Source organism: Rhinatrema bivittatum, chromosome 18 (assembly GCF_901001135.1).
Source record: "Rhinatrema bivittatum chromosome 18, aRhiBiv1.1, whole genome shotgun sequence".
NCBI lineage: Eukaryota > Metazoa > Chordata > Amphibia > Gymnophiona > Rhinatrematidae > Rhinatrema > Rhinatrema bivittatum.
This window is the reverse complement of record NC_042632.1, coordinates 45,968,448-45,995,295: the sequence shown is the minus strand read 5'-3', so window position 1 is coordinate 45,995,295 and position 26,848 is coordinate 45,968,448.

Below are 26,848 nucleotides of genomic sequence, written 5' to 3'. Positions count from 1 at the left end.
CAGCGTGCACAGGAGGGGTTTTAAAGGGTTACGCACGTAAGTCTTTTAAAATCCGCCCCTAAGCATCAAACATACTACGTGTACTTTGTAGACAATTTTCAAAGAGAATGTACCCATAAAGTATGCGCATGCAAGGGTTGTGTATACTTCATATCTGCTGCTTGTGCAGGCAGCCAAGTTGAGGTAAAATAGTTCCTGTACATTTGGAAATCACCCGGTAATGTAATTGCTTAACCACCTAAAAGTATAAAGCGGTAGCTCATGCACAAGTTTATCCATTCAGCAGAGGTAAATTTTCAAACAAGCCAATTTATGCAGGTGAATTGTTACTCACCCAAGTAAGTAACTTTGAAAAATTACCCTCTCGGCTTTTAGCCTGATCACCACCGATATGCCAAAGGTGTGTTTGAATGGCTCCGGCCTCGCGTTCCTTCACGATGAATTTTGGAGCTGAAAACCGAAAGGTACCGCTGCTGTTATTGCTGCGTATACCGATTGGGAGAAACGAGATTTGGGCAGGGCTGAGAAGCACCTCTGAGTCAGAACAAGCTAGGCAGTCTCAATCAATCTACCGAGCTACAGAACCGAACAACTGAAAAAAAAACCTGGCTCTCTTTTGTTATTCAGAGGATGGGAATTCAATATGTCCACTGCTCTCACTTCCCGGGCCTGTCATTCATGCCTCTTCCAGCTTTGAGTGAAAGGGCATCACTGCATTACCAATCCATTATCATTTCAGGTGCTTTCAAACAAATGGTTCATTTCAAAGGGAATGGTTTGCGAAAGGACAGACGGAATGAAATGATTAAGATAAACTGGTATTAAAAAATAAAATTTAAAAATCCACTAAGTTTTGGGAAAAATGGCATGGCATTACACGATGTGCAAACTGAAATCCAGGGAAAATTGTTCTTTTATGCATGGAAGCCTTCATTGCCCTCCATTTTGCACGTAAATGCTTTCTCATTAAATTCTACTGTGAAAATATTATCAAAAGATTTTTTTCATTAATTTTTCCACAAATACCTCATTTTCACTATTTTCCCCACGAATCCAATTTTTGCATCTCAAGTCAGATAAGTGCAATAATTTATCAATTAAAAAAAAACATCATTAGGCAACTTTTTCAGCATTTGGTGCCTTAACTTGAATTTCAGTGGGAGCTTAGAGAAAACCCCCAGCCAGGGTTAGAATGTTATGGCACTAAAGGGTCAATTTTCATAAAGTTTATCAGAAGTTTACAGGTTAAACCTAATTGACTTAAAATGTTCTCCTTCTTGATTGGTAAAATTGAACATCCAAAAAATAGCAAGACAAATTTAGCCAAGCAAAAAAAGAGGTGGCTTTGGGTGCGTTCCTGAGGCGACTTAACTGGGCAACTCAGGTTGTACAAATATCTGTGCTAAATAGTAGCATGCAAATTTTGTCTGGCTGGATTTAGGAGAATTTTCAGCTGAAAATCTAGTCGATTTGGTTAGAATGAAAATCCTGCTAAAGATAATTGGTGAAAGTTAGCCAACTGTCTTTCCCACTCAATGGATTTTTGAATAATCATCCATTACCATCCACTAAATACTGTAATTAGGGGCCTAAATTGGCTAAGCTTGTTTCTGCTGCGTCCGTCGGTCCTGGATGGCTTCGCCCCGTTTGCCTCACCTTATTCACGGCTCCTCCCACTTATGTAGGAAAGATGGCTACCACCGAGTCTACAAGCCGACCTCTCCGGTGTCCCCGGAACGGCTATGGTGCAGCCTCCCACCATGCTCTTCCCAGGTACCTACTAGGGTGCTCGTGCATCACCCACGTCTTTATTCCAACCTTGGCGCGAACCTCACGGGCTTTCCCCTTGCTGACGTCACACCATCCAGGTATATAACCTACTCTAATTTGCTAGCTCATTGAGTTAGCAAGGACTCGTATCCGTTCCTGTCTACGCTACTCTACTTCTTCCCTGCTGCCGTAGGAAGCTCTCTCTCTGCCCTTCGGGGTAACTGCTAACCTGGGTACCCGCTCCTCGGGGGCCCTCTGCTTTATTTCAGGTGCCTTACAGGCAACAGTTACTCGCTCCTTGAGGGCCTGCTCTCCCTGCCTCGGTGCCTGTACCTTCTTCTACAACCTGGTGGAATTGCATACTTACAGCAAACACCTAGTGAGTACTCTCTCAGTCTATCTCATCCACAGTACTACCTTGCTGGGAAATCTGCTGTGGAGACCAACAGGGTGAGAAGAGCTCCCTCTGCCGAGGTCCCTGAGACTTCAACTACCAAACTGCCTCACTACTGCCACCTCTGGTGTCACTCTTCAAGCTGTATAATAAAGAACTAACTGTGTTTGTGCGTTCTGAGTCTAGCTTAGTATTGTGGCTCCTCACGGGGCTCCTCCCCATGGATCCACCCAAACACCGCTCAACCATAACAGTTTCCTCCATAAATATAGAGAGGGTAATTTTCAAAGGGACATCTGCAGGTAAAGGAGTTAAAACAGCCATTTTGAAAATTTTGTAATCGAAGTGTGTGTAAAATTACACACACACACACACACACACCGTATGCACATAGGGGAGAGACACTCCAAGGAGTGGAGTCTAGGTGGTGGTAGGACTTACAGGCATACTTTTTTGATTTTAAGCATTTGCATAAATTCTCTCAGCAAATCTATAAATACCAAATAGCAGGTGTAATTGCGTGCATATAGTTTTGATGGGATAATTTTCAAAGTGGACTTGCGCACATAAATCCATTTTGAAAATTGGTGCAATTTATGTACAAATTTGCTGGCTAACTTATATGCGATGTTGCAAAATTACCCCCAGTATGGGGGGAAATAGTCTTAGCAAATCAGGCCCTAAATAATGCAAAGCAAGTAGTTTATGGCTGTAAAACCTTACAGCAGATTCTGCAGTTATGACGGATTAGATATAGTGCTTTCCATGTACTAAGCCATGACTTCTAGTTGGGCAAGCATCTTTACTTAGATTATAATTTACAGAGCCTGTTCTATATGGTCACCAAGGCCCCCATGCTTGAGTTCCCTCTGATTGGACTTCAGAATGTTCTTACTTCCATGCATCCTGATGAAAACCAAAACAATGTCAGGCCTGTCAAAGGCATTTACTTCAAGTCCAATTATCTTGAATACAGCATCACCATAAAATTGAACAAAAAAATGTGACTGCCAAGCAGCGCTTTTCATCAGGGTAAGATATGATAAGATATTCTGCAATTATCTCTTGCAAATAAAATCTAAAAGCTAATTTCCTCATCAAAATAAACTGGCATGCACATTTCTTTCTTCCTTGTTGCAAATACAATAATGCCTGTATGGGTTGATTTCTGTTAACAAATGCAACCGCGTAATGCGCACTGTGTTAAAATCAGTCTTAATGATCACAGACTTTCAACTGGAAAAACAGATTTCTAAATTCAATAAGATTTGTTAAAGTAGACCCCGTGTAGTAGAGTAACTACAGAGAATGCCAGCAGTTATATAAACTGAGAAAATGCAGTGATTCGGGGCAAACTGCAGGGTGCCCTCACTCCATTGGTCAATGGCATATCAGAGGGTATCCACAACAAACCATAGCATTCAATGACTAGATTGCCAACTACTAGCGTTGCACACTGTAAAATGTCCTTTAGATAGGCAGGCACATTTTGTTCATTTTTGGATAATTTTTTACTTGTTTTTTTCATTATGTGGCCTTTTTCTGTTGCTTGTTTGGGGTTTTGTTTTGTTTTTTTCATTTTAATTTGCTTTGGAAAATAATGCACACTTTCCTGCAAAGAACGAATCAAAAACATTTCGGATTTTAGGGGGCACTGCATTCGTTTCGGGGAAACAAAAACAAACTGACAATGCCCGATTTTGTTCAGATTGCTATTCGTTTTAAAATGAATGCACCATACCTATGTCCAGTTTAATCATTTTAATATCAGAAAGCCCCCAGCTACAGCAGGCTGGGAGAGCTTGAACTTATCATATTTTAGAAGCTAAGCAGGCTCAGACCAGGTTATCACCAGGGAAAGTCAAGTTCTGTGAGCTACAGATGGGCAATGACAGACCTCTGCAGCATTCTGCCAAGAAAAAGATGACAGGAAGTCACCTAACTCAATACCAAGAAATGAGCAGAGAGAGGATTAAGGAAAGACAACAACTTTGATAAAAAAAAAAAAAATAGCCCATTTTCTTTCTTTCATTTTTAATGACCCAGCACTTTCCTCCTCCTCCTTTGGGTTTCCAGATCCATCAGAAGTGGCCTGTACAAGGCTAAGCTGCCATGACCCTTCATTCTCAACCACCAGGGGGGGTTTAGTGCTTTTTCTTGTTACTCCGCCTCCCCCAAGTAGCCCAACCATTGCAGTGACAGCCCTTGCCCGGTGGCTCCAGATTACATCTCCTTCAGAAACAGAGTGCATGCTCATCTGTCCACTAAGTGCCACTGCTGAGCAAAGACCACAATTCCCTCCCAGCAGAGGCTGTGAATGCTGCTGCTGCTGCTACAGTATCCTCAGCCAGCCCAAGAAGCAGAAGCCAGGCTAGGGAGGTTTTCTGGTTGCCCTTGTTTCCATATGCAATCCAGGTAGATATATTCTACTAGAGATCTGAAATCCAGCCCCTATCACTCTGCCTCTAGGATCAGAACTACCCAGCACTATTTTAGCTGCATAGTAATCCATTAAATGACAGCAGATAGCCAATGATCTATCCAGTCTGTCTATCAATTTGTTTAGGGTCCCTCCATGCAGGTTACTTCCCATGCCTTCTGTTAAGGTTAGTTATAAAAGTTAACACAGGTTATCCCCGCTTCTTTTTTTTTTTTTCATTCTCTAGCCACTAGGGATCCTCTGTTTATCCCACTCCCTGTCTGAATTCTGTCGCGGTTCTTGTTTTCAACCACCTCTTCTGGGTGGAGGTGCCATGCATCCACCACCCTTTCCATGAAAAAAATGTTTCCCCGAGTCTTCCACCTTGAAGTTTCAGATCATGACCCCCGTTCTATAGCTTCCTTTCCGTCAAAGTTTTGATTCTATTTGCATCAGTACCGTTCAGGTATTTTAAAGTTAGCCTGCATTAACCAGCTGATCCGGATCTATCACATGAAAGAAGCTTAACTCGACTGCTGTTATCTGTCAAACGTTCAGCGCAAAATGTTTTTGATAGTCCAATGATGCAAGCTTTACCTTAAGATTTCTTTTTATTGTGGATTTGTATTTTGCTTGTGCTGTATCATATCAGTTGCTTATACATTATATCATTTTATGGAGTTTGCAAACAAACTATACCTGTGCATGCATCTATCTGTTGCAGTTTCTGCTGACGGATAACGAGGATACCTGAACCGGCTGGTCAGAAGCACATGTAAAGTTTTTCCCAGGGGAGAGGGGTTCTCTATTCTGGGAAGGGCATGGTTAGAGTGGTAGGAGTGCAGTTGGGGTATCACTGTAGCAGGGCCATCAGGTTTAGCCCTGAGCTAGGGACCTCATGAGTCTGCATGGTGTAAGCTGTGGTCAGCTACACGGGGGGGGGGGGGGGAACGCACCTAGCTTGATAACGCGGCGGGCATCTGGTAAGATGAATCAAAACCAACCTAGCTATCTTCATGGCATCCTTGACAAAAGTCATGGCTGCTCAGCTTAACCATGGTGGGCAGCCAGAACACATGGGGGGTAATTTTCAAAGGAGTTACGTGCATAAATGTAACTACTCTTGTAGCAATTTTCAAAAGCCATTTACTCACGTAAAGTGCACTTATGCGAATAAATCCTATGGACGATTCAATGGCATATATTGTAGCAATTTTCAAAAGCCCACTTACTCGCGTAAAGTGCATGTACATGCGTAAAACCCAGTTTTACGCATGTACATGCACTGTACATGTACAGTTTTTAAAATCAGACCCTAAGTCAATACTTGGCTTAGGCTATGAATTTTCTATAAATGTAATGAAATTTTTGAAACAAAAAACCAAGCTGTGGCCTTTTAAATTCATTTCTAGTCTCAGGGACTTTGTGGTGGTGGGGTATGGAGCAGGAGACAGGCAGACATCAGTTATGGCTGCCTGTTATCAGAATTTCATTATGAGAGTAAATGAGGGAAAGTCAAATTTGGAAGGACATTACGAAATGTGCAGGGCTTTTGATAGTCACTTTGATATTCACTGGGTTCTTTTCAAATGCAGCAAAACAGATGCTCAAGAAATTGGTTGCATGGCATGCTTGCCTTGAGCTGGCTATATGTGCATTTACTTTCTGACAAGTTGCTCACCTTAACTTTTAACAGACAAATAAGTTAATAAAATTATGCTTTTGATGAAAAATTCATAAATAGTAAAAATAAGCACACAACCTGATGAACTGCTTGAGTTGTTGGGTCATTTAAAAAAAATGGTACTGTTAATTATAATATTGTTTTTATGAGTATGTATAGGTTTCTCTAATACTGAATCGCTGTATATTTTGGTCTTCGGTTTGACTAATCATTAAAAATGTCAGATTTGTTTGGTTACATCTGAAACGTCTAGAGGTGAATGCATACTAGAAAGGAGCCCTGCTTGTAGACTTTTATCCCTTATGCAGTCATCACAAAGATATATTTAGCTGCAGTGATTTCCTTCCAGGCCCAGAATACCAATTTCGTGGTTAGTAAAGCAGTCTACCACTAGCGTGGAATAATCCCCTATGGCTGTTAACACTTTAACTTCAATCTTAAATTGCATTTAAAACATCCAAACTATAGATCGTTGTAATTAAAGTTTTAATCTTGAGTTTCAGTACTTAAAATTCCTAGTTGGTGTACAAATGAAGAAGGTATTAAGAAGACAGAGTAGATTTTGATTTATAGTTGGAACGTTAACAGTAGATAGTTATGTGTTAATTCCCAAATAACAAAACCATTTTTACGTCAAGAAAACATCACAGAAATATAGGAAAATATTACATAATTAGATACAACTTGCTTAAATATAATATCAGCCAAGCAAGAGGCTATTGTCACCAGAGTTATGGCTGTAGTAGGATGTGCCATGGCTCATTTTAAACAAGGAACTTGGGTTTCTTGGTTGGCAGAGACTTAGTGATTGGCAACTTCATAGGAGCTGACATGTCTAACCTGCTACCTACCGAATACAGATATCGCATGAGAAGCTGATCTCCCTCACTCATTTTTCAGTGTCCTTGGCTGTCCTTAAACCGTGGCCACCGAAGAATATTTTGAACGACTGAGGAACAGAAAGGCTGAAGTCTATAATTATTCCTGTGTATTCTTACTACAGGTTCAGGGCTGGATTCATATCTAACCGCCCCCAGACGGAGGGCTTGGAAGAGGTTTGATAGAGTCTCGCTCGAAAGGTGCATCGCCTGTCTCTGGCTGGCTGCCAGGATCGGGAAACGAGCCTTCTCTCCGGCGCAACGCAGCTGCAGCCATCCCCCGTCTGACAGAGGGCAGCACCGCACAGACTGAACAGGCAAGCCGCGAGCATGGCAGTACCCCTAGGCACCCTACCTCATGGGAAAGCCGGCCCTCTGCATTAAAGCCTGACCGTATTAAAGATCAGTCAAACTCACAATCCAAGTTACCTGTCAGACTGCTCTGATATGATTAAACTGAAGCTTCTATTCTTATTCTAGAGAGGCGTCCTGTCTCTCATGTCTAATTATCGCAGAAGAGTCTTCAGCTATTTATACTGCCATCTCTGTGGCACATTGGTCTCTATAATTTCAGCATACTAAGTCAGGCATTAGTGCATTAAATGATATTTAAAAAGGGTGCATCTTTTAACCATTTATTAACTCCTCTGCCTTATACTAAATCTAAATGAGAGCAAAGATTTACAAAAATCAGAATATTTTTGAGTTGCAGGATAACTATTCATATAATACTTTCCCATCTGAAGCATTGCAAGTTATCAGTAAGCATCCTTTTTATAGGTATAACATACTTTTGGTAGTATAATCGATTTAGAATCAAGCTCCTGGTATGATTTTATAGCATGCACATTTTTAATGCAATTATCCTGAATATTGAAATTCCTCTCAAATTATATAGAAAATACCATCAAACATTTCTTCTTAAATAACCAGCCTCTCAAAGAGAATGCACTTAATACATTTCTTATTTTTAATTTATGAAGAGAATAACGGGTAAATTTTTAAACCCCGGTGAGCATAAATCCCAGGGTTTACGCACGTGGCCAGGCCTTACTCTCGCCGGGCGAATTTTCAAACGGACCCGGCCACGCGTGTAAACCCCGGTACACGATTGTGCCGGGGCCTGAAAGGGGGCGGGGCTGAAGGCGGCTGGTACAGCGGCCATTTGCCGCTGTGCCAGGGAAGCGCGTGCCAGCAGTCAGCTGGTGCGCGCAAGTTGCTTCTGCTCAAATGAAGCAGTAAGCAAAAAGATTTTAAAAATGGAAGGTAGGCGACATGATTTAGAAGATGGGGAGGAGAGGGGAAGGAAAAGGGAGGTTAGGTAGGGGGTAGGGAACTGGGGAAGGCTGGGATGCGTCGCTGTACAAAAATTATATAAGTTCCTCCCCCCTCTGCGTGCTTGGATTATAAAATCCGGCGTACATGTGCGCGCCGCCCCTGGATTTTATAATGTGTGTGCACATATTATAAAATTGGCGTGTCCATGTGTGCGAGCCAGGAAGTGCGCGTAGGTTTAAAAATCTACACCTAAGTGTATGGTAGTAATTTTGATGATGTTTAATCTATTTTGTAAATTCAGTAAAAATATTTTGTACAGTGAGCTACTCTAAGATTGCTTTTATAAAAAAAAAAACAAAAAAAACCCCACTAAAATTGTGTTTAATCATGTCATATTTGGAAATTATATCCACAAATACAAAATTCTGAATGTTGCTGTTGACAAAAATGTATGCCAAATTTGATCTGTTGCTAAAATTCATATCCTTAAGAAACATAAGAACATAAGAAATTGGGGTCAGACCAAAGGCCCATCAAGCCCAGCATCCTGTTTCCAACAGTGGCTAATTCAGGCTACAAGTACCTGGCAAGTACCAGAAAACTAAGCAGATCCCATGCTACTGATGCCAGGAAATAGCAGTGTCTCTTCCCTTAAGTCAACTTGATTAATATCAGTTAATGGTTTTCTTCTCCAAGAATTTTATCCAAAACTCTTAAAACCCAGCTTCACTAACCTGCACTATGTCATTTCTAGTTTCTATTATCTTTTTATTTTGAACTGCTATTTCCCTTTACTGATTATTAGTTTCCCCTAACTTCCTCAGTTAATTTATATAGATCTATCTAACTTTAACCATATAATTCCATAGGGTCTTAATGTAATATTACCAGCTTCAAACAACAGGTTTTAACCATTTCATTTTTACTGAGTCCACTCGACTTGGGGGTACTTTCTTCTCTAGGAATTATTTTAAGATTTTCACTTTCTATAACTTCTGATGTTATTGTAGATATTTGTCGATTCTTGATTCCATGATGATTATTTCTTTATGTTCTCCCAAATTTTCCCCTGTTGGATCCAGATCCTTAGAAGTTCCTGAATCATTTCGGCATTCCCAATAGAGGAAAACCCTTCCTTGCCTGGTGGTGATGGCATTTCGGGACCCCGGACTTAAGATGTTTCAATGACCATAAGGGGAGGGTTTTGCTCTAAAACCTCCCCTAAAGCAGTCTGTCCAAAGGGGGTTATTGAGGGGGATCCAATCCAATCCAATCTGAGACAGTCCTTTGCCTAGGATCAATATCGACCATACTCGAGGTTGGCCTTAATTTGGCCTTTCTCTTTCTTTGTGGCATATTGTAAATTCAAAGGCAATAGCTTCTTGGCAATAGGTTTAGCCTCAGTGATTTCAGCACTTATTATATTGGAGAAGTCTCTTTTGGAGGGAAGTAGTTGATAAGAATTTGAAAACTTGAATAAAGTTTACATACAACTGCTTTCCCTCGAGGTAAGTGTCCAAAAGGCCAGCTCTTATTGGCCTTCTCCTGACTCCGCCCCTTCTGTGGGCATCACCTGACAGCTGTTCCCATCGGGGCTGGAGGACTCTCCTACCCCCGGTTGACTCGACTCAGCAGGCAATGTAACAAAGAAAGACGGCAAACTCACAACTGCTTTCCCTCCCTGTTGTACACTTTTAACCTTTGCAACTGCACCATTCAGTTTTTTTCTATTTTTCTCATTTTATCAGTTTCCCTTTTGAAAATTTAGTGTTAGAGCTGCAGATTTACTTATTTGTCCCTTTTCCAGTCATTAGTACTATCTGGTTTATAAAATCAAATCAACTTTTCATTGAAGTGCTATCAGTTTTGGCACTGGACCCAATAAGATTTCTCTGGATGGCATGCTTTTTACCAAGACCTATCCTCTGGCACAAAGAAGAGAAGAATGATATTGCAGAGAGGACAAAATCAGAAAAGGGTGGTGCATTTGAAAACTGGATAAGGTAAGGACACAGTAAGCTATAGGTTACTATCTGGAAGGGAAACAAAGAATTATTTGGTCTATTTCCAAATGTCTTCCTCAACAAACACTGACCATATCATTGCATCAAATTGAAAAGACACAATGTCCAAGACTGAGATTCCTAGGGGACCATCTCAGGTCACATAATCTCTAACAGTCTGGCTTAGGAAGGAATTGTTACACTCACAGTAGAAACCATTGTGTTTTGCATTTCAGAGTGCACTGATTTCAGTGTCCTTAATGTGTGGTTAATCATCTAAACATAACTTACTATATATTTTTAAAAACTGGCATTTTCTTCATGCAAAAGAACTATTCAATTAAACAGAATGGGGCAGATTTTCAAAGGGTTACGCGCATAACCCCCGAAAAGCTACCCCTGCCTGACCCTGTATGCGCCGATTCTATCTTGCATAGGCTCAGCGGCATGTACAAGCCCCAGGACGCGCATATGTCCCAGGGCTTCGAAAAATGGGCGGGAAGGGGCGAGTCCGGGGGCATGGTGGCAGTCCGGGGCCGGGTCCTGGGGTGTTCCGGGGGCATGGCGGAGGTTTGGGGGCAGTCCGGGGGGGTGGTCCCGAGTCCTCCGGCACAGCAGCCTGTGCTGGGGGCTGGAGATCCAGCGTGCACAAGTTACGCCTGCCCAGAGGCAGGCGTAACTTCTACAATAAAGGTTAGAAGGGGGTTTTAGATACAGCTGGGGGGCAGGTTAGATAGGGGAAGGGAGGGGAAGGTGTGGGGGGCGGAAGGAACAGAGGAAGGCTGCGCGGCTCAGCACGCACAAGTTGCACAATTGTGCACCCCCTTGCGCGCACCGACCCTGGATTTTATAACATGCGCGCAGCAGCGCGCTCATGTTATAAAATCGGGCATAGATTTGTTCGTGCCGGGTTGCGCGAACAAATCTACGCCCGCGCGCAGGTTTAAAGATCTGCCCCAATATGATTAAATAATAATTATTACCTTATGTCGTCATCATCCAAACAATAAATGTTAAGTGATGACAGGATACCTAAGAATGAATTCCTGCACTATCTGCATACTCTTTATAGTTGCCATGAAAAGATGTATGGATATCTTTTCATGGCAACTATAAAGAGTATGCATTTGTCCATCAAAGGGATGGACAAATGTTCTTTGAACTATTTTGACCCTCCCTCACAAAACCTGGACTCACTCCACTATAGAGATAATGTCTTCTTTATAAAGAATGTTAAAATATATTGTAAGTGGAGAAATGAACATGGGAATGGAATTATCAGGCCTATGCATTGGGAATAATAGAAAAATCCTTCTATAATGAAAAAGAAAAAAGACTTAATAAGCCAAAGGGCTTTACTGTAGTTAATTGAAAGAGGACAATAACAGAAACCCCAGATCTGCTTATAAAATGCAGAAACTCATTAATTTTACTTGTGATCACAAATCTCATTTATATGTAATTTAATACTGGAATAGACAGTTGACTAGAGTACAAATATGTCCCCACTATTGATACAAACTTTTCAATAATATAAATTAAAAACGGTGAGAATGCTGAATTATATGAATATTAATAAAAAGTACTAAGCAGAGATACCAAGGCTGAAATCTAATGTGGATGTTTCTCAGCAGAGGAAAGTTGGAGCTTGGGAGCGAAGGACAGGATGGGCAAAGGGGTATGAGATGATTAGTAGGGATGTGCTTCGTTTAAAGTATTGGTTCAGGCTTCAGATTGGATGCTCCGTGGAAAATTTCATTTTCCCACAAGGGGAGGGGGTCTTTTTTTCGGTAATTTTCGATGAAGTGCATTAGTGTGCACTAATGGGCCTTACTGAGCACTAACAACCAGTTAGTGAGCACTATCTCAGCATTAGCGCGCAGTACACTGAACGAGACAGTGCGCACTAGCTAGATGTTAATGCACATTAAGACCCATTAGGACGCACTAACAGTTTAGTTAGTGCGCCCTAATAGAACTTTCAGCACACTAAGTATGTTGTAGTGCGCACTAAAAAAAATGCATCTTAAAAATTAAAAAGTATCAATTCAGAGGAGTTCATTAGCTAGAAAAACAGTACGCACTAATTGGTATTACTGCACACAAAGATATATGCAGTGCGCAGTAACTCCATTAGTGCGCACTAACACGAAATCCGTTTTGCTGAAATTTTGGCAAAAAACGCTTCATCTGGCCTCCCGAACCATGACGAATTAGACAATATCGTTGACATTGTCTAATTCATCAAAAACGAATGCACATCCCTAATGGTTAGGTCAAGAGGCAGGGGCAACTCACCATTCTCCTTCCTCCATGCCTATTCGCCATCCCTCGGTGACACTTCCCCCTTTTCATCTGCTCTTTGTCCCTTCCTGCTTTCGAGTGGCTCTAATCTGCTCTCTGTGAGGCTTTCTTAGTGGCCAGTGGGATAGAGTTTGCCAGCATATGCGTGACATCTTCAGCTACCAGCTGAATGAGCTCTGCCAGCTGCCACTGCTATTGTCCCCTGCAAGTTTCTGCAGTATATGGGCACCTTCATGACTGGGTCCTCATGCAGGAGACTCCTGTAATATGTGTTGCTGTCAACAACTACCTAACGAAAAGTTCAGTTATCTGAATATTTTGAAGCAATCATGACAGCAAACCTCCAGAGATCAGTGACTTTGAAAAATAAAATCTTGGTGTCTTCATTACGTATGACAATTGTATCCAAAGCAGTTATTTTGTGCAGCATTTACTACAATTAAACTATTAAAATATGTTTGGAAAAGTTCACAGGTCACTGGCAACACATAGCAAAAGCAGGAAATTAGGATAAGGGTTTATTGCAGCACTATAATAAAAGCGTCCTTAAAATATTATCCTTTCTTCTGCAACATGCAGGTCATATCTGCTTGATTTATTAGTGAATAAAAGAATCACTTTTTCATTTGTGTACTAGCTGTACCCGGCCACGCGTTGTCGTGGCTCAGTCTGGTTTAATTTCACAATGCGCATTAGCTCTGCTCCTGCCGTCCCAACTCCCTCCCCCCCATCCCTAGCAGTGGACGGACTGGCTCGGCAACTCTTTTACCCTTTCCTCCTCCTGTGTGTAACTGTCCGGCAGTCCCTACTCCCTCCCCCCTTCCCCTGCGGCGGAGGAAAGGGCTGAGTCATTTCTTGGAGCAGCGACTCGTCTGCCCTTCCCTCCTCCCCACTGTGGCACCCAGCATGTAGTGCAGAGCTCTATGGTCCGCACATGCACGGTAGAGCTGCTCTCTACGCGCATTTGTGGTCCGTCGGTCAGAGCCCATTTATATTGTAGATAGCGTGTGTTGCTTTAACGTCCAACAGATGGCGCTGTTTTTCCAAAAAAACATGGTTTTACCTGTCTCAGGTGTGACATCTATATAATATAGGTATACAAAAACATGCGCGTATTCGAATGCAACGTTTTGTCAAAATTTCAAATCAATCGGTGAAGAACTTTCAGAGATTTAAGATTTTGAACAAACGAACATTTACATTTTTATTTATATAGATTATTATTACATATTAAGAATGCATGGGGTAATTTTCAAAAGGATTTACTTGCTTAGAACTGTTTTTTTTTACACATAAATGCACTTTATGTGCGTGAGTTTTTGAAAATTGCTCCTGTGTACAATTCTGGTTGCCACATCTCAAAAAAGATATAGATGCAATGGAGAAGGTACAGAGAAGGGCAACCAAAATGATAAGGGGATGGAACAGCTCCCCTATGAGGAAAGGCTGAAGAGGTAAGGGCTGTACAGCTTGGAGAAGAGATGGCTGAGGGGGGATATGATAGAGGTCTTTAAGATCATGAGAGGCCTTGAACGAGTAGATGTGAATCGGTTATTTACACTTTTGAAAAATAGGACTAGGGGGCATTCCATGAAGTTAGCAAGTAGCACATTTAAGACTAATTGGAGAAAATTCTTTTTCACTCAACGCACAATAAAGCTCTGGAATTTGTTGCCAGAGGTTGTGGTTAATGCAGTAGTGTAGCTGGGTTCAAAAAAGGTTTGGATAAGTTCTTGGAGGAGAAGTCCATTAATGGCTATTAATCAATTTTACTTAGGGAATAGCCACTGCTATTAATTGCAGCAGTAGCATGGGATCTTCTTAGTGTTTGGGTAATTGCTAGGTTCTTGTGGCCTGGTTTGGCCTCTGTTGGAAACAGGATGCTGGGTTGGGCTTGATGGACCCTTGGTCTGACCCAGCATGGCAATTTCTTATGTTCTTATTTTATCATGTGTACATCTTTTTGAGAATTTACCCCCCCTTAGGAAGAGTCTATCAGGCATTGATATTACAGAGCCAAATATCAGACAACTTGCTATTTTTTTCCAATTATGCCATGTTACTTTCAAGCAATGACTTTTTGAACAGTTAGGAGTTTAAGTGCAACGTAGAAGTAAAGCTAAAGAAAAGACTGTCTTGTCAGTGGTAGCATACAGAAGTGAAATACAGGCTTATGCAGGCATCTAAAATGTGGTACTACGGAAGACGTGATCTCAAATGATGACAAGTATTAATTAAGAGGCATGATAAAGATAAGATGTGAAGTGTATTCTCCTTTTGCCCTGCATGTTTTCCTCATGGGTTGGTACGGTGATATCACTGTTAGGATCATGTTATGATGTCATGATATTCATGTGGTGGACTCCACTGGAGCAAGACATCCCGAGAACAAAATAGGATCAGTATGATTTTAATACTTGCTTGCCATGTCTCAATAGTTGCTGCAAATTTATGTACCATAATCCATACTTGTCTCAGTTTATGAATGTGTTCCTTGTAGATTCATCTAGGAGCAGAGTTCCTATATAGCCAGGGGGGTGCCAAGCAGATGGTTTCCCTGGAGAAAATAACAGTGTATTCATGCCTGAAGTGTAGGCCTGGAAAATCTTAAAAGAGCAGTATTGTGTTACAGTACTCAAAATATCGTGCTGCTTGTTCCTTTGCTTTGTTCATTCCATTTTCTTGTTCTGTTCTTAGTTCTTTTCATTTTCCTTCCAAAATATTTCGTGTGTTCTGTCTTTCGATATCTTTGCAGTACATGATGTGTCGCTCTTTCTTTCTGTGATTGGAGAAAGAAAGATAGGAAGGGCCAATAAAAAGGAAGAGAGACCTTAGAAAAGGAAGAGAGAGAGACTTGAACATGGTTTCAGTTTGTGGGATGGTTATTTATCATTAAGGAAGCGGGTTAAAGTTAACTTGTGCTAGCGAGTCATGATAATGGTGTGCATATAGAGAGTGATTCTATATGATTTATCAATGGTAATGTTATTATTGCTCAATGATTAATTTTTATTGCAGTATAACAATGGAATGGGCAATTTAAGTGTTCTAATTTCTGGTAGTTTGTTTTTTTCTCGTGTTTCAATTTTTCGGTTTTAGCTGTCTCTGTATAATCATTTTATTATGTGTGTTTGATGATTGTAACCTGCCAAGTACTTTAGATTGCGTGGACTACAAATTAAAAAAATGATCAATAAACATTTCTCTTGCGGCATATCTATCATTTTCCAGAGCAAATCCTGTCTACTTCAGTACAAAAGCATTCACCTTCGGCAGCTCCTCACAGAAGAACGATGCTGTAAGCAGCTAAGCATCTAGTTCCAAGAAGACAAGAACTGTGCGCAGTCCTACAAAGAGCAGTGGGCCTGACAGATTTGTTTTGCTAGTGTTCATTTCCCTTGTCAATGGCAGGCTCATAGATATTTACTAGCAGAGAACACCATTGAAATCCACGGAAGAGTGCACAAGCAATGAAAAAACTGATACCGATACTGACACCCTGTGGGATGCTACTGGTACTGCAGCCTCTGATTATACTGACACCTTTGGCCATTGCTCGATCTCATCAGATAAAACACATATGGCAGCCAATGCACTTAGATGTGAAGTTATGCGCCAAAATAAGCTAGTACGGCAAGAAGTTTCTCACAATACTGGCTCATTTAAAAATATGGAAATTAAATTTGCAGTGTTTATTTGTGGTAAAGTCTGTGAAATCACAGACTTTATCACAGACAAAAACCTCATTTCACTTCCCAGAGGTGACGTTAGTGGAACATTGCTGATATGTGCAATTTTCTTTGTGAAATCGAATTGCAAAAAAAATCACCAATTAGTTGTATGATGGGGTAACACAGAAGAAAACCCCAGAATACCTTAATGGACTGGATCCAGAGATCTGGCCTGATCCACCATAAGCTTCCGGGAACAGGAGGCCCCAGGGAAGCAGGAGGAACATTAGGAAAAGCCAGACCAAGAGACCCTAAGTTATGATACCGCTTCTTCATAGCTGTGAAGTTATGCAGAGTTGTTTTCAGTTGTAAATGAATAAAAGCTCATAAATATCCAAACCAGAGCCTAACCTGCATCTGCTATCTGGCCATTCTGACTGCACACAGTGCCACAAGTTGTTTTGCATGATTCTTCAATTCATTAGCATTTTTTTGCACAGGTTTACATAGGCCCATGTATTTGTTTTTTTTGTTATTGAGATGATGGGCACTTAGGGAGGAGGCGGCTGGGCCGAGCATTTGGAGCTTGGGTAGAAGGGCGGAGGGGGTGCTGGTTAGGGCCTGTAGGCCCATGATCTTTTTTGGGGCAATTTGCCACAATAACCTGCATTCTCCCCAGTTACCCCAAAGTTACAACTGCTCCATAGCAGACGTAAAGTTACACGGCACTGGACCAGGGCGCGCCTAGGTGCGCAAGTATTTGCACGCACATCTCTTAGCCCCGCCCAGGAATGCCCACGCCCTGCCGAAACCACGCCCACACACCCCGCCCCTTTTTGAATCGGAGTGAGATATATGCTCATCAGGAGATGCGCGTGCACGCAGGTGGTTTCTAAAATCCGCTGGGTGTGCAGATCTCCCAATTTTGGCGTGCACCAGGCTTTTAAATTTTACCCTAAATGTTTTTGGTTTTACATTTTTGGTTTGGATTATATGAATCAAGAAAGGGCTTATTTGGCTTGTTTAATACGTTTATTTCAAATGAAAGCATGTCCCTAACACCTTTCCCTCCTCTTTGTTCGCTGCCTTCCACTCCCTCCCCATGTTCCTTTTTCCTCCCATCATTATAGTTTCTTTCTTTACAATGGAATATTTATTTATTTCCATCTTTCAAGAAACAGCTATTTGCCCTCTTGCAAAAAAAGAAAGTCTTCTTTATCAAAACTAAAAGCTCTGCCCCATCAACCTTTCCAGCTTAAGGTTCTCAAGTGAACTATTTACTATTAACATTCTCACTTTCTGTTCTCTAGCCGCCTCATTGACTGACTTCCTACTGGTTTCTGTCCCAGTTATTCAACGGACTCAACACTCTCATTCCTAGCAGAGACGTCTGGAATAAAATTAGCTGCTTTCTGACCAGTAACGCAATCCATTTCTAGACTTGCTTTCCAGAAGAAAAGATGCTTCCTAGGCTTGAAAGGTAGTCAACCCCACTGCTGCTCATTTTTATGGGTCTTTACGCAGAAATGACTATTGCCTAGCAGACCTCTCTCTCTTGGCTTCTAACCCCGCTTTCACAAGACACAGGCTGCTTTTGGAATCCCTTAATTGGGAATTTATTACACTTGCATGCTGATTCCATGAAGTTCTGGCTTATTCACTTCCCAGAGACCTTCACAGATCATGTGTGCGATACGTCCCAGTGATCTGACATGTTTCTCCCCGTGACTGCTTTATAATGCCGTCTGCAACAGCAAAAAAAAAAGCTAAAGGGCCTGATTTCCTAAGGCTTTTCTCCATTCTGTATCGATGGGGGAAAAAAAAGCACCATGAATCAGGTCCTTGGCTTGCTGTTATGAATCCCAGCTCTTACAGATGCCCAACCCTTCACAGTGGTTCCTCTAATACCCCCAACTTCTGCAAGGTATTGATGCTGGCTCTGGATGTTCAGACTACTGGGTACAGTTACACGAGCTTTTAATTCATCCTTCATATACTCGAACAGCATGTGGGTGCTTTAGAAAAATCAAGTACCCATGAATGTTACTCTGCCAACTTAATACATCCCCCCCCCACCACACACACACAGAATGCCTGGTATTTATATATCGCAGTGGAAATACGTTCATGCCTTTTACCCACTACGCTGGGGTATATTTTCAAATAGCCCAATATACTCATTTCTACAGGTAAAACGGCGCTTTACCGGTGGAAATGGTTTGTTATGCAATTGCCTGCCTAACATGCAGGGAATCTCGCGTGCGTATTGTCCGATATGTGCATATCTTTATCCGCAGCGAACAGAGGAATTCCCCGGGTGGGAGGGGGGGGGGAGCACATTTGGGCAGCGGTTTGCACTTATGGGTGTAAATTATGCACATATTTGCGGTTTTGTTATGTTATAAAATTAGCCCCGCCCTCATTGCACTCTGCAGCAAGTAGTGCTGCTGTCTTGTCATCCCTGTAGTCTATGTGAAAAATCATTTTCGTCTAGAGTTTGTTCATGGGATTTTTAGCATTTGGGAAAAACGACTACCAGGGTAGAAGGCAAAATCCAATTAAATTGCCAGAAGAAGCAAGATGTCCATTGCTGCTTTTAAGCACATCTCTACAACAAACAAATTTCCCATAACCTCTTGTTTGTCCTGTGAGTCTTGACTAGATAGTAAGCATCATGGAGCAGGCACTGTCTTTATGTGTAGCTGTATAGCGCTGCCTATGCCTACATCCTGTATCACTATAGAATAAGTACTAGTGCTAGATGTTTTTTCCCTGAATACACTGATGAAATTCAACATATTTTCATTTTATTCTGGGGAAAAATCCAAAGATTCAGTCAAACTGAAACCAGGCTGAAATTTCTTTGATTTGAAATTAAATTTCACATTTTTCCCACATTCCCAGGAAGGTATAAGTTACTCGTTTGTCATGTTTAGGGTAAGCTTTTGTAATTATGTATTTGCTTAGCACAGCTTTAGCAGTCACTGTACAGTTTATACTCCTGCTATGGACGCCTGGCTTACAAATAGCAAAGGAGGTTATTTATGCTCTAAAAAATGCCACTCGGTATGTCATCCAGTCATTGCTTTGCTCCAAATGACATGTGATGGAAAACCCTGCCTGCGGTCTGTCAAAATGAGGCAAGTTAAGCAATAATGAAAGTATAGCTATGATACAGAACACAGCATAACATTCACAGCTCATGAAAAAAAATATATGGCAGGGTGCTTACAGTCTGAATAATGTTTTTCGTCTTTCTGAAGATTAATATGGTGAGTCTTGGCCTCAGGCTCTGAATAGCTGTAGTTCTCTAATTTTCTGGAAGACAGGAGAATATTTTGTAATAACCTACTCATCATAAAATATATATAAACAATTCTTGATGAAGGAGAAGATATGCAGACTTGATGTGTTGATGCTACTCATTGAAATGCTGAAAGAAGTACTGCATAAAAATAATTAAAATGTAAGTAATATACAGCCATGCATCACCGCTCTTTGCAGGCCCATGTCACTCAGTCACTAGCGAGATTTAAGAAAGAGGGTATCTGTACGAGGTTTTTAATTTTGTTCTACAAAATCTTCATTGCAATCATGATGTTACTGTATTATGCTTAAGTATTTTTAATATGGAATCTGCTGCAGTTTTTGTGGAAATATAAATCACAGGCTACAGTGATTTATCTTTTTTTCTTGTTAGATTTTTCTTTTTTTTTGCCCTGTGGCAGTTTCTGTGCATTCGTTCCTCCCTCCCGCTCTTTTCTCATATTAATTCCGTGATTATTGCAACAGGAACTAAACTAACATCAATACTCTCTATACAAATTTGTAAATAAAATAAGGCACTTGAGTCTAGGAAATGTCTTGATGACTTTAAGGAATGCTATGCTGGCCAAAGGAAACTTGGGAGATTTAAAGAGCAATCTGAGGTTTGCAAGACTAATCACCAAATTTAGGATACTAATTACAGGTTTACTGTTGTCCTATCTCTGCTGAACAGTGTTACTACAAATGTTAAATAAATAAGCTGCAGGAATTGACTGCTGAATTGCTTTTGTGGTGGCTCATATCTAACTTTGCAAAAAGTTCAGATTTTTTTTTCTTTTTCCCATTTTCCACTTTTCCCCTCTCATTGGTGGAATGCTGAGGTGTCACAAGTCCCCTTATTAACCAAAGGCAGGAGGAAGCAACCTCCTCCAAGACTGAACACAACCATAACAGGTGCAAACTCGCTTCCTCCTTACTATCATATACAATTGCCAACTCTACCCCACTCACCTATCTCATTCTCAGCTTTCTGTTACTTAAACTATGAATGAAGCTCTATAACATGTCATTATTTGAAAATGAAGATCTTTATTGGATGGCTATAGCTGCAGCATGGGTCCAAACTACATAACCACTTTAACTATTAAACATTTTCTCCAAACCCTATAGGGTGACTACACTTCGGCTGTTAATGCAATATTCTGCCATTGTGAATGCAGGGCCATTGAAGCCTTGTCCCTCTGATGATCCTGTAATTTGATTCTTGCTTACCGGGTCACAGATCTCTGTGGTGCTGATAATGTCTTGGTCCATAGGAAGATCAGGACTCTCTTATTCAATATGTAGCATAAATTTTGGGGTGGCGAACAAGCCAATCCCAGCCATCAAACCGGAAGACTTGATAGGCAACTCATCTACACTATCATGCACCCATGCAATGAAGAAGCAGAAATACTTGCTTGGTATTCTCTGTCTGACCAGCTTTCCATATAGCACTTGCCATGCACCCTTAGGGCATGGTCAACCCCAACCCCTATGCCCACGATGATTTGGTGCTCCATCACACCCACTAAGCAGCATCGAGACCATGCAGTCCCATAGCAAGATGGATGGGCTGGGCAATAAAACCTCTGAAAAAAGAGGCCGATGGGTGGACCTTCCCAAGCTCAAATTAAGCTTGCTGGATCTCCCATTAGCCTCAACCCCCAATCCAGAGGTGGAGCACCTCCATGGTTGTGGCCTCCCCCCTTACTTGGGAATGAAATGGCAAATCCTTTGTGACTTTTGAGGTTGACTTTCAAAGCCCTTTATAAACGGCTTTGAAAGCCTTCTCTCTCAATGTAGCTTAAATTGCATGCATTGCTCCACAACATGCCTACTTTTAGCCACATTCAAAACATCTACTTGCGTTACTTTTCATGAAAAACTGGAGTAAATGTCTACAGGTACAGTGTACCCATGGCAAGTTTCAAAGTGAAAGAATGCATATGCTCACACTATAAAATCTTGGGTAAAAGTAACCACAAAGATGTCCCAAGGTGCATGCATAGTCCTTTCGTGACACCAGTATTCATCCTTGCAGTGGCATAATTGTAAGACACAAGTACGTCCTGATGACTGCAGCTGATGGAAGATGTAAACATGGCTTTCCGAACCCCAAGTGTGCAATACTAAGATAATATCATAGGGCCAGCAAAAGTTAAGTTTCTCAGACAAAAAAAGTACAATTGCAAATACCTATGTCATCATGCTATACTTCATATAATAAAGGTATTCACAATACCATTGCATTTGCTGTATATTTTTCTCCTATGGATCGTAACACTCCTCCCTTTCTATCAGTGAAATTTCTTGTTGAATGACTTTGCCGAGCTTTGCCTGATGAAACACAGTAGGCTGCCATGGCCTGAGCACTGACTTCCTGGGGCCTAAAAGTGTTCTTCTCATGGCCATATTTTATCAAATACCTGAAAAAGTAAAAACTCAATTGGATAGGGAGCTCAAAAAGATTTAGTATGAAAGGATTGAGAAAGAGAATTTTCTTGCATAGGCCATACTTTAAGAAGTCTTCATTTTTCAGTTCCTTTCAGACTTCATTATGTTTAAATGACATTTATAGTTACAATTTGGTTTCATCTGCAAATACTGTGGCTTTACGATAACTGTCATACCATGTAAAACCCTTTGAAGCATGCTCAATCAGATCTTCCTATTGAAACTAGTGAGCATGCTCATGAATACTTTAAAAAGACAAATGCAGCAAATTTTAGAAATATGCTTTTGTTTGAAATGAAATAAGAAATCTCAACATTTACAATTTCATTTTGTTTCACTATAGAATCAAAAGGAAAACAAAAAAAAATATTGGTGGTTTTTCATTTCATTTTCTGCCCCCATTTTAAAAATCCTGCACTGACTAAGTCATCTCTAGGATTTCCCTCCTCTACCCTTAGAATTCTCCCCAGCTTGCCCACGATGTCTGGGTTCCAAAGAAGGATGCATATTTTGCCCCTATCACGGGTTAGGGGCATACCTAGTATGACAGCCAATCATCATAGTACCATTTTCATTTATTTCTTTATAGCAATTTATTACCCATCCACTACCAGACACCTGTTCTGGGAGACATACAAAATTACATACACAAAGAGAAGGCACTGGCCTGGAGCCCAGGGGTTGCTCCCAGCTTCACTAGACTATCAGAAACGTCGGGGGGTCTCAGATGGGTTGGGGGTTTATGAGGGGTGAGTGGCTGCTACTGTCAAGTGTGCGAGCAATTGGATCTAGGGGGGCATTTACTGGAAAGGAAGGATAGGGGGAGGGGGCGTTTACTGTACAATTTTTTTTTAACTCTTTTCTCTTGTAGGCTGCCTCTAGATGTGGTAGGGCAGGAGTGGGCAGGGGTCTCACATATGCTGGGGAGGGACTCTTTTGGGCCATGATGGCCCTTTAAGAACAGGGCAGTCCCAAGAGAAGGGGATATTTACCAGAAGGTATTTTTCCCTGAAGAATTTTATTGCCATGGAAATACCACACAGATTACAAAGTTGTGGTATTGAGTACTGCAGGTTTGGAAGCTCCCATGGTATTTGTTTGTTCCAGATAAGTTAGACCTGCTGGATATACGTACCTGGCTAACTATTAAATAAATGGCTGGTTATATCCAATGCGGCTGTGCTGCTGAAATCACAGCCAAGTTAGCCATATATGTTTATCCCGCTAACGTCCTCAGCCAGATATCAGCTGAATATGAACCTCTATGTGTCAGGTTTGTTCAGATCCCGCTTGGTTAAAGGAAGACTTCACTAAAATGCATGGTTAGATCTTGCTGCAGTTCAACTGGATTTACCAATCTGTATTCTGTAGAACCATATAGCAGTGAATGTTCTTCATATCCACAACCTTTTCTAAAAACGTGTTTCTCTTCCTCTGACTATGGTGACAGGGTAAGTATATCTTACACCACTAGATCCTGGGTACCTAACAGCCTACACATGTCTAAAACATGTTTGGTGCTGCATGCAAAACCTCTGCAGCATCAAGGCAGACTCTTAGAAAGAGGTATTTCCAGGGGTGACATTGGGGCAAGGAAACCATTTACATGCTTACTTTCAATATTTAAAATTACACACATAAATGCTTGTGCATGTATGCTATGCTGGGATCTGTGTACACCCCCTAATTTTCAAAGCAGATTTATGTACATAAGTCCGCTTTGAAAATTTAGGCTGAAGTCTATATATATCTTCTACGCACGGACTTCAGCCTTAAGCAAATTTTTATAAAATTACCCTCCCTATGAAATGTAATACAGATTTATATACAAAATGTATCCTGTAATCTTTATGAATAAAAGTTCTACGTGTGACAGAGAAGAGTATAGTAGTGGGGGATACACTACCTAGTCAGGAGAAAGCATAACAGTGGGAGTATATTCACCCTGTCATGGTAAATAATCAGATAGTGAAATGCAAATAAAATCGGCAACACAATAATAATGGGGGATTTCAATTACCCTAGTATTAACTGAGTAAATATGCATCAGGACATGCTAAGGAGGTTATGTGTGTGAATGCCAGAATGTTTCAGTGAGCAGATGGTTCTGGAAATGATGAGAGAGGGAACTATTTCAGATCTAGTTGTCAGAGGCATGTAGGACTTGTGCAATAGGTATTAGTGGTTGGCCATTTATAATAATGCAGTCACATTTTATATCATCACTGGAAGGAGGATATTGAATATAACTACCGCAGAAGCATCTAACTTTAAAAGGAGACAATGAAGAAGTTAGGGGGGAAAAAACTAGGACAATTTCAAGGATTAAAAGTTTCCATGAGGCTTGAACATTGTTTAAAAAAACATCTTGGAAGCCAGATAAAATGTATTCCATGCTCTCTAAAGGGTCAAAGGAAGACCAAATGACTGTCAGCATGGTTAAATGGTGAGGTGAAAGAGGCAATTAAAGTATTTAACAACATCTTTCAGAAAACAGAGCATATGTACTAGCATTTTAGATGTAAGAAATTAATACAGCAGGCCATAAGAGAATTGGATAAGAAGCTAGCCATAGAGGCAAAATCTAATAAAATCTTTTTCAAGTGCTTTCTAAGCAAGAAGCTTGTGAGGTATCAGTTGGACCACTAGATGACCAAATGGTAAAAGGGACACTTAGGAATGATAGCCATAATGAATTATTTGCTTTGGTCTTTACTGAGGAGAATGTTGGGCTGTTACCCACACAGGATACCTTCTTTAATAGCAATGATCCAGAGAAACTAAAGCAAACCACTGTGAAAATGGAAGTAGTAATGGAGCAAACTGATAAACTAAAGAGTAAAAACTCACCAGGAATGAATGATATTCATTCCAGACTTCAGAAAGAACTTAGATATGAAATTGCAGATCTATTGTTAGTAATCTGTAATCTATCATTAAAAATAACTACAGTGCCTGAAGACTGGATGGTAACCCATATAATGCCGATTTTGAAAAAAATACTCTAGGGATGATCTGGGAAACTATAGATTGGTGAGTCTGACATTGGCATCAGGCAAAATGTTAGAGGACAATCTTAAACAAAAATATTGGCCAAATGGATAGACATGACCTACTGGGGAGGAATTGACTTGGATTTAGCACGGGAAAGTCATGCCTTATCATTCTACTAGATTTTTTTGAAGTGATATAGTGTATCAAGATTTTCAAAAGGCATTTGCCAAAATCCCACAGTCTTTTCAGAAAATTAGAAAGTAATGGAGTAGGAGGTATGTCGTAATTTGATGTGCTAACTAGTTAAAAGACAGGAAATGGAGATCTGAATAGTTTTCTTAATGGTGAAATGTAAATAGTGGAATGCGCCATGGATCTGTCCTTAGACCTATGCTGTTTAACAAATTCATAAATTATCTAGAAAAGGGAGAAACAAATGAAATCAAATTTGCAGATGATACAAGATTATTCAGAGCTGTTAAAATATAAGCAGATTGCGAGGAACTGCGGAAGAATGTTGTGCACCTGGGGGACTGGGCATCTAAATGGAAGATAAAACTTAATGCGGACAAGCACAAAGTGATGCACAAGGGAAAGAAATCCAAACTATAGATTCGTAACGCTGTTAAAAGTCACCAAACAAGAAAAGGATGTTAGAGCCATTATGATCCTCAGCTCAGGGTGCAATGGTGGTCAAATGTACAGCAACTAGAATGATAATGATTTGGAAGGGAAAGGAGAATCTAATTCCTTTGTATTAATTCATGGTGTGACTGAATCTTGAGTATTATGTGCAAATCTGGTTGCCCTATCTGAAAACAAAAATAAAATAGAATTAGAAAAGGTACAGTGTAGGGCAACAAAATGATGAAGGGGTGGATGAGCTCTCTTATGAAGAGGTTAAACAGGCTGGAGAAGAGGTGAGTGAGAGGGGAAATGATAAAAGTTTATAAAATCATGAGCAGGATATATTGGTCAAATAGGGGATGGTTCTTTACCCTTTCAATAGTACTAAGACTTGGGGACATTGAATGAAATTAACAGGTAGCAGATTTAAAACTGTGGTATTTGTTGCTGGAGGACGTGGTCAAGGCATGCGGCATAGCTGGATTTAAAAGTAGTTTGGGCAGATTCCTGGAGAAAAAAAATCCATAAACCACTTTTAGATAGATTTGTGGAAGCCACCGCTTAACCCTTGGAGAATGCAACAAGGAGTGAATCTGCTGTTTGGATTCTGCTGGCTACTTGTGACCCAGGTCGGCCATTGTCAGAGACAGGATGCTGGGCTCGATGGTCTGACTCAGCATGGCCTATTTTATGTTCTTATGATAACTTTTCACACCTGCAAAGTCCCATGCTGTAAAAAATTCTAAGAGGGATAGCTTCAAATACCACCTCATCATAAATTATTAAAATAATTTCTTGAGGCCATTAGACCTACTTTTAAATATGCTTATTAAATATGAAGATTAAAAGAATACAGTAATTAGATACTGGATTAGACTCATTTGTGCCTGTATTTATTAATGAATCATTAACTTCCGACTCATGCTTAGCTTTCAGTTTCAAGAGTGATGGGTCAAAATGACCTTCAGTTTTAAAAGCAAATATAAATCATTTTGAAAAAACAAATTAGTATACAGGAAAAATGGAAACGAAGGTTAGCTTTAAAAAAAAAGTCAAGCTTTTT